Source organism: Haemaphysalis longicornis, unplaced genomic scaffold, assembly GCF_048455015.1.
Source record: "Haemaphysalis longicornis isolate Haplotype H1 unplaced genomic scaffold, Haemaphysalis longicornis Haplotype H1 scaffold_1, whole genome shotgun sequence".
Taxonomy (NCBI): Eukaryota; Metazoa; Arthropoda; class Arachnida; order Ixodida; family Ixodidae; genus Haemaphysalis; species Haemaphysalis longicornis.
The window spans coordinates 94,993,558-95,014,116 of record NW_027526203.1 but is presented as its reverse complement, the minus strand read 5'-3'; the positions used below and the strand labels follow the sequence as shown (position 1 = coordinate 95,014,116).

At 54.0% G+C, this 20,559-nt stretch overlaps 1 long non-coding RNA gene and 1 pseudogene across 1 annotated transcript; both read left to right on the top strand.

The window, feature by feature from the left end:
* Positions 1 to 3,021: 3,021 nt before the first annotated feature.
* Positions 3,022 to 6,587, top strand: LOC144164988 (uncharacterized; annotated as a pseudogene).
* Positions 6,588 to 6,591: 4 nt separating this feature from the next.
* LOC144164997 (uncharacterized) lies at positions 6,592 to 8,017 on the top strand. Its single transcript, XR_013321300.1, has 2 exons — positions 6,592 to 7,377; positions 7,492 to 8,017. It is a non-coding gene; the product is annotated as an uncharacterized LOC144164997 (long non-coding RNA).
* The last annotated feature ends 12,542 nt before the right edge of the window (positions 8,018 to 20,559 follow it).

Sequence of the window (20,559 nt, the reverse complement as noted above, 5' to 3'; positions counted from 1 at the left end):
GCGGCTTCCAGAGGTTGCAGTGGGCATGAAGGGTGCGTACCCCGCACCTCCACCAGATGTCACGAAGACATGGACGATGCAGTTGTCTTGAATGAGAAACACATTTATTGGAGTGAACTTGTGCTCCCCTAACAACTCAAAAGAATACAGAGGCGGCGAAGCAGCGGTCAGCAAAGTGACTTGCACAGGCGAGTGTCGTCGAATCGAATGCTCCGGCGTCCGCACTGCAGGCTTTTTATCTTTCGGGGCGCGTGGTTCTCGAAACGTCGATTCACATCGAGAACATAGTAGATCCAAGAAGATTATTCTGGGCTGTTCACGTTAGATCGGAATGCTCTCCCTATCACAACAGATAACACATGCGGCACAGAAAGAAAGAACGGAACAAGCGCTTCCCTTGGCGCAGAGATAACACAGACCGGCGCAGCCGGGCGGCAAAAGCAAAACACGAATAAACAAACTCAATGTATGGTTTGCGGCAATATGTGTTGACCAGTTAAGTCTGGACGTCAAGGTTAACCTCAGGTACTTATGTTCCTCCACTTGTTTAATCTGACAATTGCCAAGACTATACATGAAATTATATTTACAGTAATACCTCGTTAACTCGAACTCGCATATCTCGAAAAATCGGCTAAGTCGAAATTTTCCGCGGCACCGAACATTTTCCTATACGTCCCATGTATATTTTTCCCTTTATCTCGAAGTATTTTTGGGTCGGATTACGGATAACTCGAAATCTTGACTGGGAGTAGAACGAAAATTCCGCCGCCGGACCATTTCACAAGATTCGCGCAATGCTGCCACGCCTGAAGTCCGTCGATTTTTTTTTAAGTGCGAATGCACTTTATAAGCGACCCCAAATCATCCACCGCCGGCGGCGGCGGCGGCGTCCGCAGTGCTCCTCTATATTTGAAAAAGAAACAGCATCCGGCGCCAGGTTTCGATCCGAGGACTTTGCGACCGCAGCGCGACGCGCTACCGACTAAGCCACGGACGCCACGCTGATATCAGTGTGAGTAACGCGCCTTATATCTTTAACGCATTCAAACTACGTCGTCAGCGGCGTGCGTTGGCGACTCAGCGGCGTTATAGCGGCTTGATAACTGCGTGGTGTACACGTGATACTACAAACCCGATGGAAGAGATGGAAGAGAAGGCGGCGAGGCGGTGGGCTGCGGGGGCCGAGCGCAAGCGCCGCAAGCGGGCCGACAACCGTGCATTCGCACTTTCACATTCTCCCCCTCGGGGAAATGCGGGGGAATTTTCTTATTTAGCCGCGCCTGCCTTACGTCGACGCCGAAAATGACGTTACTTTTCTGGAGTTTTCTGACTTTTCGCTGTGTCAGCAGGATGTGGCGGTGACCGGAGAAATGGCGAACGCCGAAATCGTTCAAACGGCCATTAACGTAGGGGACGGCGGAGACGACGGCAATGACGAACCACCTCGAGAGGTGCCGACATCTTCTGAGACGATAAATTTTCTGCGCTTGCTTCGAAATAAGGTCGAGTGCAGCGACGGGGAAGATCGACTGATGCGATGCGTCAAGCAGCTGGAGGACGCCTTCCTAGGCCCGGGTACGACCGCAAAGCAGACGAGCATTAGGCAGTTTTTCTCTGCTAAATACAATGGCAGTGCGGCAAAACCCAGCCAGTTAAAGTCTCTTGTATGTTATTTTTTTTCTCTTTTAAACCTGCACGAGAAGAAAGATTAGAAACTGCCGCTGAAGAGCCGGTAAGTAGTAGGGATTTTTCTGAACAGGGCTCATTTTTCCCGGCGATTAGCGCAACTTTGCTTATCTCGAAAATCCATTTATCTCGAAATTTTCCCTGGTTTTTACGATTTCGAGTTAACGAGGTATTACTGTATTCTTCTTATTTGAGATGCACATGTGAACCGTCTTGTCGGGATTTATAAGTATATCCCATTTATTGCACCATTCCGTTATTGTATGCAAAGCATGGTTAAGAACTTGCTGGTCAGCGGCAGACACTATGTGGCTAAATATGATGCAATCGTCTGCAAACAGCTTGAGGCGTAGAGGGGGCTTTACAATTTGGCCAAGATCGTTAATATTAATGTTAAACAGAACCGGTGCCAACACCGAGCCCTGTGGGACGCCCGAGAAAACATCTAGAAAACGAGAACAGGCACCGTCAATTTCAACATATTCCTTGCGGCCAGTTAGGTATGAAATGACCCAATTGACGACTTGTGATGGGATGCCTAAGTTTTTCATTTTTGTTATTAGTTTCGAATGTGGAACTCTATCAAACGCTTTCGAGAAGTCTATTAGAACTGCGTCAATCTGTCAAGCACCTGTGCCATCTCATGGACGGTAATTACTAATTGAGTTGCAGTTGAAATACCTCTTCAAAAACCGTGCTGTACGTTAGTAAGAAGATTATTATTGTCAAGAAAATCATTTAGGTGTTTAGCAATTACGTGTTGAAGAACTTTAAAAACTGTGCAAGTGAGAGATATGGGTCGGTAATAACAATAATCGGTGACAGAGCCTTTTTTAAAAATTGGTTTCACTCGGGCAACCAACCATTCAAGTGGTAGGCAAGAAGTTTCAAGAGACTTAGAATACAATTGTACCAAGAATCTAGCCAGCAGCTCTGCATATCTTTTAAGAAATGCGGTGGGAATGTTATCAGGTCCTGCGGATTTTTTAGGATCTAATCGTAGGAGCTGCTCAGTAACACCCTCGACAGTAATTTGGATATATTTGTTGCTATCGTTGACGTAAGGCATATTACCCAGCGTGGCTGGCCTTGCGAATACGCTCTAGAAATAGGAATTAAACGTTTCAGCAATTTTCTTTTTATCTGTAACAATGCGAGCACCAACAGCTATTTGATCTACGCTTCTTGAGTCCTTGTTTGATAAAAATTGCCAGAATTTGGGAGGGGATTCGGTAGCAAAGCGCCCAAGGTTGGTTGAATAGAAGCGCTCTTTAGCTTCTCGCAGTTTAGATTTCAACTTAGAACTTAGCTTAAGAAGAAGGGCGGTGTTGTATCCTATATAAATTGATGTAGTTTCAGTTTCGGTTTCAGTGTTTGGGTTTGCAACACTGTGTCCTTGTGCGTGTATATATTTTGTGCAACGTCTATTAAAGGGCAGAATGCCACACGTGCGCCTGGTGTAAAGGTCACGTCACTCCATCATTACAATGGCGACGAGGATTTAGAACCGCATTCTCATGTAATTCCCCGGGACCCAACCAGACACGCCTACCCGATGGCTTTCGCCGGAACCACCCCACTGGAGCCGTTCCTCCCGACACCCGGTCGCCCCGTGCAACCATGGTCATGATGGCACGACATGTTCGAGGTGTACCTGTTGGCATCCGGTACTTCCGAATTCCCCCCAGAGCGTCGCAAGGCTCTTCTACTTCACTGTTTGGGACCCGAAGGTAAACGCATTTTCAGCACCCTGCCTGTGTCGCAGGCGGCCGAGCAGACCGAGGAGAAGCAAGGGGCTGCAGCTACGCCAGACGTGTACGCCTCCGCGGTAGCGACACTTGCCAAGCACTTCGACACTACCTGCAACCTCGTCGTCGAGCGCCACCGATTTCACCGCCGGATTCAGTCCCCAGGCGAGTCGGTTCAAGAGTACGTGACCGCTCTTACAGAGCTCGCCGCGATGTGCTCGTTTAAATCGCCAGAAGAGACGTTACGCGACCAGTTTGTTGCCGGTGTGTCGTCGGATCGCGTTCGTGAACGTCTTTTGTTAGAAGGGTCTTCCCTGTCGTTTGACAAGGCAGTTGCTCTCGCGAGTCAAATCGAGCAAGCAGCCGCGGAAATGAAGGAATTTTCTGTTTCTGTGCAGCCAGTATCTGCGCATTCCTGCGCAAAGGACAGTTTGTCGCCGTCACCGCATTCACGGCCGCGCGCTCGCACTATCGCTCAACGTGATAAGGCAGGTACGCATGGGAACCGCCCCTCTTCTCGAGAGCGCCGTCCGTCGAATTTGCAGCAACACGCGAATTCTTCGCATTGTTTTCGTTGTGGTTCTAGCGAGCATCACGCTTCATGGCAACGCTGCCCAGCTAAAGGAAGAAAATGCTTCTTCTGTGGCCGTTTCGGTCATTTTGAGAATGTTTGCAACAAGAAACGGTGGCATGCAGTTGTCCACGAACTTTCAGCTGATAGCCTGTCGCAGGATGAAACTGCACAGGTTCTTGTGGTTCAACAGCCTCTTGCATCTGCAATACACATTAACGTTCAAGTCGGGCAGGTCAAATTGAAACTGTTAGTTGATTCTGGCTCTTCGGTTTCAGTTATTTCAGGGAAGGTGTTTGACCAGCATTTTCCAAGTGTGCACCTGCTTCCCGTTCCTCGTGTAACACTCCTGGATTATTCAAAACGACCAATTTTGGTTCGAGGCTGCTTCTTTTCGGAAGTTTCCTTCGAGAATCGCAGCGCACCGCTCTTGTTTTATGTCGTCGAACAGGGCACTTCTTTCATAGGCTTGGATGGTATTAAGGCATTGAAGCTGTGCATTGAAGGGTCTCGACTGCAGTGCTTTCAAACCAGCGCGGTACCGAATGCCGAAGTAGCCGTGTCATGTCCGTTCGAGTTGTCCACGCAGTTGCCACCAGAACTTCAGCAAAAGTTTGGCTCACTCTTCACAAATGAGCTGGGTCTTGCAAAAGGTTTTGTTCACAGGATTACGACACGTGCGGGTGTTCAGCCGGTAGCATCAAAACTTCGCCGTCTTCCTTTGATGTTACGACCACGCGTGTCTTCTGAACTGCAGCGCTTGGAAAACTTGGAGATCATTGAACGTATCAATGCATCAGAATGGGTGTCCCCCATTGTAGTCATTGAGAAGAAAGATGGCATTATTAGGCTTTGTGTAGACTTACGCGAACCTAACAAGGCGATCGTTCCGGACAGCTTTCCGCTGCCGCACATGGATGAGTTGCTTTGTGCTTTGGTGGGGGCAACGCATTTTTCGAAGCTTGACTTAGCTTCTGCCTATCACCAAGTACTCCTGGATCCTGAGAGTAGGGACTTGACTGCATTCATTACACATGATGGGCTGTACCGGTTCAAACGCGTTTGTTTTGGGCTAGCGTCAGCACCTGCGGCTTTCCAGAGTATGATGTCTCTCGTACTCCGCAATTGTGCTGGTGTCCTCTTTTACATTGACGACGTCATTGTGTTTGGTAAATCCGCTGAGGAGCACCTAAAGAACCTTGAGACAGTTCTACAGCATATCAAGGACGCAGGTCTGAAGCTGAACAGTAAATGTGTGTTCGGAGTTCAGGAGCTTGAATTTTTGGGCAACAAGGTGACTCCTTCTGGTATTTCGCCACTGCCAGAGAAAGTCGACGCAATGGTGAACACTCCAGTTCCAAACAATGCCGCCGAACTCCGTTCGTTTCTTGGGTTAGTAGAATACTACGCCAAGTTCGTTCCACACTTAGCCGAGGTGATGGAGCCAATGAGAGTTCTACTTAGGAAAGACCAAGAGTTCGCCTGGTCTGCTGAGGTGGATACAAGTTTCCGCAGCATAAAGTCTGTATTGTCCTCAGATCTGGTCTTGCAGATGTTTGATCCTGCACTTCCAATTATCATTTCCACTGATGCGTCTGAATGTGGATTCGGAGCAGTCCTCCAGCAGCGCGCTGGTCACACACTTCGTACTGTCGCTTTTGCATCGCGCACGCTCTCGTCGGCGGAAAGGAAGTACGCGTTTGGCGAAAGAGAGGCACTTGCCTGCATTTGGGCATGCGAACATTGGCATTCTTACCTGTGGGGGCGTAGCTTCACTCTCCGAACAGATCACCAGGCACTCGTTTCACTTCTGTCCTCGCAGGGCTCAGGCCGCCGCCCACTCAGAATTGCACGTTGGTGTGCAAGGCTACTACGTTACAATTTTACGGTGGAGTACCAGAAAGGCTCGTCAAACAGAGAAGCCGATGCTCTTTCGCGGTTGCCGGTCCATGTGGCAGATTCGGAGCTGACTTTTGAGGAAGAAATTGTTTGCATGGTCCAACCAACTTGCCTGACGAGAGAGCAGTTTGAACAAGCAGTTCTTGCGGACGTCACGCTTCAGAAGGTGAAGGCGTACGTACAGGGGTCTTGGCCCTCGCATAAGAACTTGCGTGTAGAGCCAAAACAATATTTTAGAGTTCGAGAGGAATTGTCAGTAGTGGGAGAATTGTTGTTGCGGGCAGAGAGGCTCGTCGTTCCTTCATCTCTCATGGTTCAACTGCTAGCAACAGCGCATGAAACCCAGCAGGGTATCGGACGCACCAAAGCCATACTTAGGGAGCAGTTTTGGTGGCCCCGCATGGACAGTCATGTGGAAGAAGCAGTCCACAACATTACCATCTGTCAAGCAGCGGATAAATCGGCCCAGACGTCCCCTGCCCCTTTGAAACCTGTGGAGCTACCGGAGAGACCGTGGCAGAAACTGGCGATTGATATCGTTGGTCCCCTCGAGAGGGCGCCTCCAGATTGCAGGTTTGCACTGACGCTCGTGGACTACTTCTCAAAATGGCTTGAAGTGCAGTTGTGCAGAGACGTTTCTACAAGAACCGTGAACGAGTTCCTGCTCAATATCTTTGCGAGAGAAGGGTATCCTGAAGAGATAGTGTGCGATAATGGGCCCCAGTTCACCTCAAAAGAATTTATCGACTTCCTAAAAGAACGAGCGATCCGCCTGTCGCCTTCATCTGTTTATTATCCGCAGGCAAATGGACAGATCGAGCGGTTCAACCGCACATTCAAGACGTACCTCCAACTGGCTCGTCTGGAACAGCCTTCGCTGCGAACTGCTGTACGGGATTATCTCGCCGTTTACAGGTGTACACCTCACGCCACAACAGGAGTGGGCCCTGCGGTACTGCTTCATGGAAGGCTGCCAAGGACAAAGCTTGACATCCTCGGCTCATCGCCCGAGTCGTTTGCGAAGACACCCTATCAGGAACTGGCCAGGCTTCGACAGCGTGTCAAGCACAGGCAACAGTACAGCAAAGCCTACACCGACAGGAGGCGAGCGGCAAAGCCGACAGTGGTGGCCGTAGGAGACATGGTGCGGGTGAAGAAACCATCGGTTTCATTCAAGGGTGACACTTCTTTTTCAAAGCCCCGGGAAGTCGTCGAGCAACGTGGTCCAGCATCCTTCCTCCTCGATGACGGCAGAACCTGGAACGCCGCAAAGCTGAGCAAGGTGCCTGCTCGTCGCACGAGCAACAATGGCCTTCAGCAACATCCCGTTTGTCGTGACTCGTCCCTTCATCACGACCCCGGCGATGCGACACTTCTCGCTGCAACATGGCAGCCAGCGTCTGCAGAGGCAAGTGTTCCTGCAGCGCAACCTGTGCCTAGTGCAGTATGTGATCCTGCTTCGCCAACGAGGTCAGCCACAGAACAGTGTCCTCCATCAGAAACGGTGCCAGCGTCTGCAGAGGCAAGTGTTCCTGCAGCGCAACCTGTGCTTAGTGCAGTATGTGATCCTGCTTCGCCAACGAGGTCAGCCACAGAACAGTGCCCTGCATCAGAAACTGTGTCACGGCCGCCCGTGAACACTACAGAACAACTAGTTGTGTCATGCCCACCCGGCCGTCGTATTCAACCGCACCGAGACAGACGGCCGCCGGCTAGATATGGACACGAACTGTGAATGTGTGCAGGGATTTTCTCAGTGTTGGTGTGCCTATTTTGAGTGTATTCACTGATGTAGTGTTTTGATGTGTATTTGTAATTCGGGTTATACAATTTCTTTCTTGCGGTGTATTCTCTTGCCATGTAGAAACTAAGCGCGATTAACCTCTACAACATACTAACAGATTTACTAAAAGTTGAGGGAGGGAAATATGTTGTATCCTATATAAATTGATGTAGTTTCAGTTTCGGTTTCAGTGTTTGGGTTTGCAACACTGTGTCCTTGTGCGTGTATATATTTTGTGCAACGTCTATTAAAGGGCAGAATGCCACACGTGCGCCTGGTGTAAAGGTCACGTCACTCCATCATTACAGGCGGCATCCCTGTTCTTCCTTTTTCGGTACCATTTTAGTTTACGTTTTAAATGTATAATTTCTCTGGTTATCCAAGGATTGGCTTTGTTGATTTTTTTCATTTTATCTGGAGTAAACTTATTGATGCAATAATTGCCGCATGACTTAAACTTTGCCCACAAGACGTTAACATCGTCATCGTGAAATTCCAGTAATGCTTCTTCTAAATGGTGGGCAATGTTTGGGTTATCTGCTGCGTTGTAGTCTTTTACTTTTACAAATTTAGCGTTGTTTAGCTTGAGTCGGTCTGGAATCTTGCAGGAAAAATATACGAGCTTGTGGTCCGAGACTCCTTCGTTAATTTCTGTGGTATGATCAGTAAAGCTGGCTGAACACAAAATTAATCTAGAATGGAGGAAGCAGTGCTAGTCACCCGTGTTGGATATAGTACTGTCTGTGTAAGGTTGTAAGCTAATAACGTATCTAGGAGGATTTCGGAGTTCTTTGTATTAGTGGCCCCTGATGACATCGAGCACCAATCTATGTGCGGTAAGTTGAAGTCTCCTGCAGCAATAATATTACGATCCTTATACATGGCCAAATGATTATACAGTTCAAGTAAAAATTCACAGGGAGCTCCTGGCGGCATATAAATTCCCGCAATAACAATATGGTTTCCTGAAATATTTATTTTACAAAAGACACTTTCGTGGTCAGGGTTAACAGCAGGCAGCATAACGGAAGAAAGGCCCGCCTTCACAAGGATTGCCACACCACCTCCTCGTGTAAGTCTATCTTTGCGATAGCACGTATACGAAGACGGAATCACGCAATTATCAGGCAAATCTGGGCGAATCCAGGTTTCCGAAATGACAGCTATGTGCGGGTCGTATGTTAACAACACGTGTTCGAGTTCCTCTTGTTTGTTGTATAAGCTTAGCACATTAAGGGAAATAAGCCTCAATGTTTTCGGTTGTTGTTTTGAAGATACCGGAAGTCATTCGCTCGCCTTTTTCGTGTTTTTCTGTTTAGTGCTCAGTTCTCTTTTTTTTACCTTTGCGCACGAGTGCCCGGCAATCTTTTGCTTTGTCCCACGCATAAGTGTCTTTGTTAACATGTAGTTTATCATGAACCAGTTTTATCCTATTGTCGGCCTTGCTTACATAGCTTACAGATTGCCAAAGTTTTTTTCTTATGTGCTGCGTTGCCTGCGAGTAGTCATGTGACACGGAAACTTCGCTGTCTTTAAGTTTGAAACAGTTATTTAGTATGGCTATTTCTTCGCTGTAATTGTACAACCTGAGAATGATTGGCCGGGGTTTATCATTTCAGGGTTTACCAATTCTGTGAATGCGTTCGAGATAAGTGACAGTGACTTCCACTTCATCATTGCAAACCCGTCGAACAACTAAGTCTTCAATGACTTCTCTGGTTTCTTCAGGGCCTTCGGGAATGCAAAATACTACTAGGTTATTCCTTCGTGACCGATCTTCATAGTCATTAAGCCTAGTGCCTTGAATCGCGACAGTTTTTTCTAGGTGTTCAACAGTGTGCTGAAGGGTCTGAATTTTTTCTTTATTTGCTTTTGACAACTTCAGAACTTCATCAAGGTTTGAACTAATACGGGTCAGAGTTTCATCGCGCTTGTTCGCGGCAGTCTTTATCTCTTTCAGTTCCTCAAGAATAGCACTTAACACATCTTTATGCCCATTGAGGTCATAAGAGGACCGGGTCTGGGGACAGGGATTTGTCTCTACGTCCCCGCACAATACGAGAAGTAGCACAGACCAACAGTCAGCCACTATGCAGAGACAACGCCGAGGGCACGGCAGCACTACTAATCCATAGTAACTAGTACATTTTCCTAGGGAAGTATCATAAAAACTAACCTGCACGATCAGCCATGCGCAGTCAGACATGCTCGAGGCGATGCCGCCGTGCCCTCTCATGCAGTAAGCGATGTCCACTGGCTTTATAGCAGGAAGCGGCGACGTCACCGAGCTGGGCAGCCAATGGGGCGTCAGGGCGGTGATCGGGCTTATATCTTGATGATCCTGTGGCACCGATGTGCTGTTCGGCGAGTCATTGTTCCAGGGCAGATGTCCAGGATCGGCCAGCAGGGCTGACCCTTGCATTGAGCAGACAAGAAGAACATGCACGATCAGCCATGCGCAGTCAGACATGCTCGAGGCGATGCCGCCGTGCCCTCTGATGCAGTAAGCGATGTCCACTGGCTTTATAGCACGAAGCGGCGACGTCACCGAGCTGGGCAGCCAATGGGGCGTCAGGGCGGTGATCGGGCTTATATCTTGATGATCCGGTGGCAATGATGTGCTCCACGTGTTCGGCGAGTCATTGTTCCAGGGCAGATGTCCAGGATCGCCCAGCAGGGCTGACTCTTGCGTTCAGAAGACAAGAAGAACCTGCACGATCAGCCATGCGCAGTCAGACATGCTCGACGCGATGCCGCCGTGCCCTCTGCTGCAGTAAGCTGTGTCCACTGGCTTTATAGCAGGAAGCGGCGACGTCACCGAGCTGGACAGCCAATGGGGCGTAAGGGCGGTGATCGGGCTTATATCTTGATGATCCGGTGGCACCGATGTGCTCCACGTGTTCGGCGAGTCATTGTTCCAGGGCAGATGTCCAGGATCGCCCAGCAGGGCTGACCCTTGCGTTGAGCAGACAAGAAGAACCTGCACGATCAGCCATGCGCAGTCAGACATGCTCGACGCGATGCCGCCGTGCCCTCTGATGCAGTAAGCGATGTCCATTGGCTTTATAGCACGAAGCGGCGACGTCATCGAGCTGGACAGCCAATGGGGCGTAAGGGCGGTGATCGGGCTTATATCTTGATGATCCGGTGGCACCGATGTGCTCCACGTGTTCGGCGAGTCATTGTTCTAGGGCAGATATCCAGGATCGCCCAGCAGGGCTGACCCTTGCGTTGAGCAGACAAGAAGAACCTGCACGATCAGCCATGCGCCGTCAGACATGCTCGACGCGATGCCGCCGTGCCCTCTGATGCAGTAAGCGATGTCCACTGGCTTTATAGCCGGAAGCGGCGACGTCACCGAGCTGGGCAGCCAATGGGGCGTCAGGGCGGTGATCGGGCTTATATCTTGATGATCCTGTGGCACCGATGTGCTGTTCGGCGAGTCATTGTTCCAGGGCAGATGTCCAGGATCGGCCAGCAGGGCTGACCCTTGCGTTGAGCAGACAAGAAGAACATGCACGATCAGCCATGCGCAGTCAGACATGCTCGAGGCGATGCCGCCGTGCCCTCTGATGCAGTAAGCGATGTCCACTGGCTTTATAGCACGAAGCGGCGACGTCACCGAGCTGGGCAGCCAATGGGGCGTCAGGGCGGTGATCGGGCTTATATCTTGATGATCCGGTGGCACCGATGTGCTCCACGTGTTCGGCGAGTCATTGTTCCAGGGCAGATGTCCAGGATCGGCCAGCAGGGCTGACCCTTGCGTTGAGCAGACAAGAAGAACCTGCACGATCAGCCATGCGCAGTCAGACATGCTCGACGCGATGCCGCCGTGCCCTCTGATGCAGTAAGCGATGTCCACTGGCTTTATAGCACGAAGCGGCGACGTCACCGAGCTGGGCAGCCAATGGGGCGTCAGGGCGGTGCTCGGGCTTATATCTTGATGATCCGGTGGCACCGATGTCCTCCACGTGTTCGGCGAGTCATTGTTCCAGGGCAGATGTCCAGGATCGGCCAGCAGGGCTGACCCTTGCGTTGAGCAGACAAGAAGAACCTGCACGATCAGCCATGCGCAGTCAGAGATGCTCGAGGCGATGCCGCCGTGCCCTCTGCTGCAGTAAGCGATGTCCACTGGCTTTATAGCAGGAAGCGGCGACGTCACCGAGCTGGACAGCCAATGGGGCGTCAGGGCGGTGATCGGGCTTATATCTTGATGATCCGGTGGCACCGATGTGCTCCACGTGTTCGGCGAGTCATTGTTCCAGGGCAGATGTCCAGGATCGCCCAGCAGGGGTGACCCTTGCGTTGAGCAGACAAGAAGAACCTGCACGATCAGCCATGCGCAGTCAGAGATGCTCGAGGCGATGCCGCCGTGCCCTCTGATGCAGTAAGCGATGTCCACTGGCTTTATAGCACGAAGCGGCGACGTCACCGAGCTGGGCAGCCAATGGGGCGTCAGGGCGGTGCTCGGGCTTATATATTGATGATCCGGTGGCACCGATGTGCTCCACGTGTTCAGCGAGTCATTGTTCCAGGGCAGATGTCCAGGATCGGCCAGCAGGGCTGACCCTTGCGTTGAGCAGACAAGAAGAACCTGCACGATCAGCCATGCGCAGTCAGACATGCTCGAGGCGATGCCGCCGTGCCCTCTGATGCAGTAAGCGATGTCCACTGGCTTTATAGCACGAAGCAGCGACGTCACCGAGCTGGGCAGCCAATGGGGCGTCAGGCCGGTGATCTGGCTTATATCTTGATGATCCGGTGGCACCGATGTGCTCCACGTGTTCGGCGAGTCATTGTTCCAGGGCAGATGTCCAGGATCGGCCAGCAGGGCTGACCCTTGCGTTGAGCAGACAAGAAGAACCTGCACGATCAGCCATGCGCAGTCAGAGATGCTCGAGGCGATGCCACCGTGCCCTCTCATGCAGTAAGCGATGTCCACTGGCTTTATAGCCGGAAGCGGCGACGTCACCGAGCTGGGCAGCCAATGGGGCGTCAGGGCGGTGATCGGGCTTATATCTTGATGATCCTGTGGCACCGATGTGCTGTTCGGCGAGTCATTGTTCCAGGGCAGATGTCCAGGATCGGCCAGCAGGGCTGACCCTTGCGTTGAGCAGACAAGAAGAACATGCACGATCAGCCATGCGCAGTCAGACATGCTCGAGGCGATGCCGCCGTGCCCTCTGATGCAGTAAGCGATGTCCACTGGCTTTATAGCACGAAGCGGCGACGTCACCGAGCTGGGCAGCCAATGGGGCGTCAGGGCGGTGATCGGGCTTATATCTTGATGATCCGGTGGCACCGATGTGCTCCACGTGTTCGGCGAGTCAATGTTCCAGGGCAGATGTCCAGGATCGGCCAGCAGGGCTGACCCTTGCGTTGAGCAGACAAGAAGAACCTGCACGATCAGCCATGCGCAGTCAGACATGCTCGAGGCGATGCCGCCGTGCCCTCTCATGCAGTAAGCGATGTCCACTGGCTTTATAGCAGGAAGCGGCGACGTCACCGAGCTGGACAGCCAATGGGGCGTAAGGGCGGTGATCGGGCTTATATCTTGATGATCCGGTGGCACCGATGTGCTCCACGTGTTCGGCGAGTCATTGTTCCAGGGCAGATGTCCAGGATCGGCCAGCAGGGCTGACCCTTGCGTTGAGCAGACAAGAAGAACCTGCACGATCAGCCATGCGCAGTCAGACATGCTCGAGGCGATGCCGCCGTGCCCTCTGATGCAGTAAGCGATATCCACTGGCTTTATAGCAGGAAGCGGCGACGTCACCGAGCTGGACAGCCAATGGGGCGTCAGGGCGGTGATCGGGCTTATATCTTGATGATCCGGTGGCACCGATGTGCTCCACGTGTTCGGCGAGTCATTGTTCCAGGGCAGATGTCCAGGATCGGCCAGCAGGGCTGACCCTTGCAATGAGCAGACAAGAAGAACCTGTACGATCAGCCATGCGCAGTCAGACATGCTCGAGGCGATGCCGCCGTGCCCTCTGATGCAGTAAGCGATGTCCACTGGCTTTATAGCAGGAAGCGGCGACGTCACCGAGCTGGGCAGCCAATGGGGCGTCAGGGCGGTGATCGGGCTTATATCTTGATGATCTGGTGGCACCGATGTGCTCCACGTGTTCGGCGAGTCATTGTTCCAGGGCAGATGTCCAGGATCGGCCAGCAGGGCTGACCCTTGCGTTGAGCAGACAAGAAGAACCTGCACGATCAGCCATGCGCAGTCAGAGATGCTCGACGCGATGCCGCCGTGCCCTCTGCTGCAGTAAGCGATGTCCACTGGCTTTATAGCAGGAAGCGGCGACGTCACCGAGCTGGACAGCCAATGGGGCGTAAGGGCGGTGATCGGGCTTATATCTTGATGATCCGGTGGCACCGATGTGCTCCACGTGTTCGGCGAGTCATTGTTCCAGGGCAGATGTCCAGGATCGGCCAGCAGGGCTGACCCTTGCGTTGAGCAGACAAGAAGAACCTGCACGATCAGCCATGCGCAGTCAGAGATGCTCGACGCGATGCCGCCGTGCCCTCTGCTGCAGTAAGCGATGTCCACTGGCTTTATAGCAGGAAGCGGCGACGTCACCGAGCTGGACAGCCAATGGGGCGTAAGGGCGGTGATCGGGCTTATATCTTGATGATCCGGTGGCACCGATGTGCTCCACGTGTTCGGCGAGTCATTGTTCCAGGGCAGATGTCCAGGATCGGCCAGCAGGGCTGACCCTTGCGTTGAGCAGACAAGAAGAACCTGCACGATCAGCCATGCGCAGTGAGAGATGCTCGACGCGATGCCGCCGTGCCCTCTGCTGCAGTAAGCGATGTCCACTGGCTTTATAGCAGGAAGCGGCGACGTCACCGAGCTGGACAGCCAATGGGGCGTAAGGGCGGTGATCGGGCTTATATCTTCATGATCCGGTGGCACCGATGTGCTCCACGTGTTCGGCGAGTCATTGTTCCAGGGCAGATGTCCAGGATCGGCCAGCAGGGCTGACCCTTCCCTTGAGCAGACAAGAAGAACCTGCACGATCAGCCATGCGCAGTCAGAGATGCTCGAGGCGATGCCGCCGAGCCCTCTGCTGCAGTAAGCGATGTCCACTGGCTTTATAGCAGGAAGCGGCGACGTCACCGAGCTGGACAGCCAATGGGGCGTAAGGGCGGTGATCGGGCTTATATCTTGATGATCCGGTGGCACCGATGTGCTCCACGTGTTCGGCGAGTCGTTGTTCCAGGGCAGATGTCCAGGATCGGCCAGCAGGGCTGACCCTTGCGTTTAGCAGACAAGAAGAACCTGCACGATCAGCCATGCGCAGTCAGACATGCTCGAGGCGATGCCGCCGTGCCCTCTGCTGCAGTAAGCGATGTCCACTGGCTTTATAGCAGGAAGCGGCGACGTCACCGAGCTGGACAGCCAATGGGGCGTAAGGGCGGTGATCGGGCTTATATCTTGATGATCCGGTGGCACCGATGTGCTCCACGTGTTCGGCGAGTCATTGTTCCAGGGCAGATGTCCAGGATCGGCCAGCAGGGCTGACCCTTGCGTTGAGCAGACATGAAGAACCTGCACGATCAGCCATGCGCAGTCAGAGATGCTCGACGCGATGCCGCCGTGCCCTCTGCTGCAGTATGCGATGTCCACTGGCTTTATAGCAGGAAGCGGCGACGTCACCGAGCTGAACAGCCAATGGGGCGTAAGGGCGGTGATCGGGCTTATATCTTGATGATCCGGTGGCACCGATGTGCTCCACGTGTTCGGCGAGTCATTGTTCCAGGGCAGATGTCCAGGATCGGCCAGCAGGGCTGACCCTTGCGTTGAGCAGACATGAAGAACCTGCACGATCAGCCATGCGCAGTCAGAGATGCTCGACGCGATGCCGCCGTGCCCTCTGCTGCAGTAAGCGATGTCCACTGGCTTTATAGCAGGAAGCGGCGACGTCACCGAGCTGGACAGCCAATGGGGCGTAAGGGCGGTGATCGGGCTTATATCTTGATGATCCGGTGGCACCGATGTGCTCCACGTGTTCGGCGAGTCATTGTTCCAGGGCAGATGTCCAGGATCGGCCAGCAGGGCTGACCCTTGCGTTTAGCAGACAAGAAGAACCTGCACGATCAGCCATGCGCAGTCAGACATGCTCGAGGCGATGCCGCCGTGCCCTCTGCTGCAGTATGCGATGTCCACTGGCTTTATAGCAGGAAGCGGCGACGTCACCGAGCTGAACAGCCAATGGGGCGTAAGGGCGGTGATCGGGCTTATATCTTGATGATCCGGTGGCACCGATGTGCTCCACGTGTTCGGCGAGTCATTGTTCCAGGGCAGATGTCCAGGATCGGCCAGCAGGGCTGACCCTTGCGTTTAGCAGACAAGAAGAACCTGCACGATCAGCCATGCGCAGTCAGACATGCTCGAGGCGATGCCGCCGTGCCCTCTGCTGCAGTATGCGATGTCCACTGGCTTTATAGCAGGAAGCGGCGACGTCACCGAGCTGAACAGCCAATGGGGCGTAAGGGCGGTGATCGGGCTTATATCTTGATGATCCGGTGGCACCGATGTGCTCCACGTGTTCGGCGAGTCATTGTTCCAGGGCAGATGTCCAGGATCGGCCAGCAGGGCTGACCCTTGCGTTTAGCAGACAAGAAGAACCTGCACGATCAGCCATGCGCAGTCAGACATGCTCGAGGCGATGCCGCCGTGCCCTCTGCTGCAGTATGCGATGTCCACTGGCTTTATAGCAGGAAGCGGCGACGTCACCGAGCTGGACAGCCAATGGGGCGTAAGGGCGGTGATCGGGCTTATATCTTGATGATCCGGTGGCACCGATGTGCTCCACGTGTTCGGCGAGTCATTGTTCCAGGGCAGATGTCCAGGATCGGCCAGCAGGGCTGACCCTTGCGTTTAGCAGACAAGAAGAACCTGCACGATCAGCCATGCGCAGTCAGAGATGCTCGAGGCGATGCCGCCGTGCCCTCTGCTGCAGTATGCGATGTCCACTGGCTTTATAGCAGGAAGCGGCGACGTCACCGAGCTGGACAGCCAATGGGGCGTAAGGGCGGTGATCGGGCTTATATCTTGATGATCCGGTGGCACCGATGTGCTCCACGTGTTCGGCGAGTCATTGTTCCAGGGCAGATGTCCAGGATCGGCCAGCAGGGCTGACCCTTGCGTTTAGCAGACAAGAAGAACCTGCACGATCAGCCATGCGCAGTCAGAGATGCTCGAGGCGATGCCGCCGTGCCCTCTGCTGCAGTAAGCGATGTCCACTGGCTTTATAGCAGGAAGCGGCGACGTCACCGAGCTGGACAGCCAATGGGGCGTAAGGGCGGTGATCGGGCTTATATCTTGATGATCCGGTGGCACCGATGTGCTCCACGTGTTCGGCGAGTCATTGTTCCAGGGCAGATGTCCAGGATCGGCCAGCAGGGCTGACCCTTGCGTTTAGCAGACAAGAAGAACCTGCACGATCAGCCATGCGCAGTCAGACATGCTCGAGGCGATGCCGCCGTGCCCTCTGCTGCAGTAAGCGATGTCCACTGGCTTTATAGCAGGAAGCGGCGACGTCACCGAGCTGGACAGCCAATGGGGCGTAAGGGCGGTGATCGGGCTTATATCTTGATGATCCGGTGGCACCGATGTGCTCCACGTGTTCGGCGAGTCATTGTTCCAGGGCAGATGTCCAGGATCGGCCAGCAGGGCTGACCCTTGCGTTTAGCAGACAAGAAGAACCTGCACGATCAGCCATGCGCAGTCAGAGATGCTCGAGGCGATGCCGCCGTGCCCTCTGCTGCAGTATGCGATGTCCACTGGCTTTATAGCAGGAAGCGGCGACGTCACCGAGCTGAACAGCCAATGGGGCGTAAGGGCGGTGATCGGGCTTATATCTTGATGATCCGGTGGCACCGATGTGCTCCACGTGTTCGGCGAGTCATTGTTCCAGGGCAGATGTCCAGGATCGGCCAGCAGGGCTGACCCTTGCGTTTAGCAGACAAGAAGAACCTGCACGATCAGCCATGCGCAGTCAGACATGCTCGAGGCGATGCCGCCGTGCCCTCTGCTGCAGTAAGCGATGTCCACTGGCTTTATAGCAGGAAGCGGCGACGTCACCGAGCTGGACAGCCAATGGGGCGTAAGGGCGGTGATCGGGCTTATATCTTGATGATCCGGTGGCACCGATGTGCTCCACGTGTTCGGCGAGTCATTGTTCCAGGGCAGATGTCCAGGATCGGCCAGCAGGGCTGACCCTTGCGTTTAGCAGACAAGAAGAACCTGCACGATCAGCCATGCGCAGTCAGACATGCTCGAGGCGATGCCGCCGTGCCCTCTGCTGCAGTATGCGATGTCCACTGGCTTTATAGCAGGAAGCGGCGACGTCACCGAGCTGAACAGCCAATGGGGCGTAAGGGCGGTGATCGGGCTTATATCTTGATGATCCGGTGGCACCGATGTGCTCCACGTGTTCGGCGAGTCATTGTTCCAGGGCAGATGTCCAGGATCGGCCAGCAGGGCTGACCCTTGCGTTTAGCAGACAAGAAGAACCTGCACGATCAGCCATGCGCAGTCAGACATGCTCGAGGCGATGCCGCCGTGCCCTCTGCTGCAGTATGCGATGTCCACTGGCTTTATAGCAGGAAGCGGCGACGTCACCGAGCTGAACAGCCAATGGGGCGTAAGGGCGGTGATCGGGCTTATATCTTGATGATCCGGTGGCACCGATGTGCTCCACGTGTTCGGCGAGTCGTTGTTCCAGGGCAGATGTCCAGGATCGGCCAGCAGGGCTGACCCTTGCGTTTAGCAGACAAGAAGAACCTGCACGATCAGCCATGCGCAGTCAGACATGCTCGAGGCGATGCCGCCGTGCCCTCTGCTGCAGTAAGCGATGTCCACTGGCTTTATAGCAGGAAGCGGCGACGTCACCGAGCTGGACAGCCAATGGGGCGTAAGGGCGGTGATCGGGCTTATATCTTGATGATCCGGTGGCACCGATGTGCTCCACGTGTTCGGCGAGTCATTGTTCCAGGGCAGATGTCCAGGATCGGCCAGCAGGGCTGACCCTTGCGTTGAGCAGACATGAAGAACCTGCACGATCAGCCATGCGCAGTCAGAGATGCTCGACGCGATGCCGCCGTGCCCTCTGCTGCAGTATGCGATGTCCACTGGCTTTATAGCAGGAAGCGGCGACGTCACCGAGCTGAACAGCCAATGGGGCGTAAGGGCGGTGATCGGGCTTATATCTTGATGATCCGGTGGCACCGATGTGCTCCACGTGTTCGGCGAGTCATTGTTCCAGGGCAGATGTCCAGGATCGGCCAGCAGGGCTGACCCTTGCGTTGAGCAGACATGAAGAACCTGCACGATCAGCCATGCGCAGTCAGAGATGCTCGACGCGATGCCGCCGTGCCCTCTGCTGCAGTAAGCGATGTCCACTGGCTTTATAGCAGGAAGCGGCGACGTCACCGAGCTGGACAGCCAATGGGGCGTAAGGGCGGTGATCGGGCTTATATCTTGATGATCCGGTGGCACCGATGTGCTCCACGTGTTCGGCGAGTCATTGTTCCAGGGCAGATGTCCAGGATCGGCCAGCAGGGCTGACCCTTGCGTTTAGCAGACAAGAAGAACCTGCACGATCAGCCATGCGCAGTCAGACATGCTCGAGGCGATGCCGCCGTGCCCTCTGCTGCAGTATGCGATGTCCACTGGCTTTATAGCAGGAAGCGGCGACGTCACCGAGCTGAACAGCCAATGGGGCGTAAGGGCGGTGATCGGGCTTATATCTTGATGATCCGGTGGCACCGATGTGCTCCACGTGTTCGGCGAGTCATTGTTCCAGGGCAGATGTCCAGGATCGGCCAGCAGGGCTGACCCTTGCGTTGAGCAGACAAGAAGAACCTGCACGATCAGCCATGCGCAGTCAGACATGCTCGAGGCGATGCCGCCGTGCCCTCTGCTGCAGTAAGCGATGTCCACTGGCTTTATAGCAGGAAGCGGCGACGTCACCGAGCTGGACAGCCAATGGGGCGTAAGGGCGGTGATCGGGCTTATATCTTGATGATCCGGTGGCACCGATGTGCTCCACGTGTTCGGCGAGTCATTGTTCCAGGGCAGATGTCCAGGATCGGCCAGCAGGGCTGACCCTTGCGTTGAGCAGACAAGAAGAACCTGCACGATCAGCCATGCGCAGTCAGACATGCTCGAGGCGATGCCGCCGTGCCCTCTGCTGCAGAAAGCGATGTCCACTGGCTTTATAGCAGGAAGCGGCGACGTCACCGAGCTGGACAGCCAATGGGGCGTAAGGGCGGTGATCGGGCTTATATCTTGATGATCCGGTGGCACCGATGTGCTCCACGTGTTCGGCGAGTCATTGTTCCAGGGCAGATGTCCAGGATCGGCCAGCAGGGCTGACCCTTGCGTTGAGCAGACAAGAAGAACCTGCACGATCAGCCATGCGCAGTCAGAGATGCTCGAGGCGATGCCGCCGTGCCCTCTGCTGCAGTAAGCGATGTCCACTGGCTTTATAGACGGAAGCGGCGACGTCACCGAGCTGGACAGCCAATGGGGCGTAAGGGCGGTGATCGGGCTTATATCTTGATGATCCGGTGGCACCGATGTGCTCCACGTGTTCGGCGAGTCATTGTTCCAGGGCAGATGTCCAGGATCGGCCAGCAGGGCTGACCCTTCCCTTGAGCAGACAAGAAGAACCTGCACGATCAGCCATGCGCAGTCAGAGATGCTCGAGGCGATGCCGCCGAGCCCTCTGCTGCAGTAAGCGATGTCCACTGGCTTTATAGCAGGAAGCGGCGACGTCACCGAGCTGGACAGCCAATGGGGCGTAAGGGCGGTGATCGGGCTTATATCTTGATGATCCGGTGGCACCGATGTG